Source organism: Octopus bimaculoides, chromosome 1, assembly GCF_001194135.2.
Source record: "Octopus bimaculoides isolate UCB-OBI-ISO-001 chromosome 1, ASM119413v2, whole genome shotgun sequence".
In the NCBI taxonomy this organism is placed as follows: domain Eukaryota; kingdom Metazoa; phylum Mollusca; class Cephalopoda; order Octopoda; family Octopodidae; genus Octopus; species Octopus bimaculoides.
Window position 1 is genome coordinate 137,772,824 of NC_068981.1, and position 860 is coordinate 137,773,683.

Genomic DNA, 860 nt, shown 5'->3' on the forward strand with positions numbered 1-860 from the left:
CTATCTTACGGCCTGAGCTAAAATTTCGTCGAAGACGACTTTGGCTTTCATCCTTTCGGGATTGATGAAATAAGTACCAGTTGGACTCTAGGGTCCAACTGGTACTTATCGGCTTACTCCCACCCTCAAAATTGCTGGTCTTGTGCCCAAATATGAAACCGTTATTTCTTGTAAGGTATTTAATAAGTCCAACGTCGTAGGCGGCGAGCTGGCAGAAACGTTAGCACGCCGGACGAGATGCTTAGCGGTATTTCGTCTCTCTTTACGTTCTGAGTTCAAATTCCGCTGAGGTCGACTTTGCCTTTCAACCTTTCGAGGTCGATAAATTAAATACCAGTTGCATACTGTGGTCGATCCAGTCGACTGGCCCCCTTCCCCAAGAATTTCGAGCCTTGTGCCTAGAGTAGAAAAGAATATTACACCTTATGTATTAAGGCTGACATGTGGGGTTTCGATTCTACTAATAGTTTCATATTGTATTTTGACATGAGTATTCACTTCAAGGCAGTGATCTGGAAGAATCGCTAGTATGCCGGACGAAATGCTTAGCAGCACTTCGCCCGTCTTCACATTCTGAGTTCAAATTCTGCCGAGGTCGACTTTGCCTTTTATCCATTACGGTTCGATGAAATAAGTATCAGTCGAGTACTGAGGCCGATGGAATTCATTATCCCACTCCGCCATAATTTCAGCCCTTACACCTATACTAGAAAGGATTTTAGTATTTGCTTCATATTATTATAGATGTTTTCTATGTATTTACAGGCCTTCCTCGCGTCGCAGAATTCACGTTGCAACCACATTTTAAGGAGCACAACGATTCCGTTACCCTGGAGATGTTTTCATTAATGCATTTTATA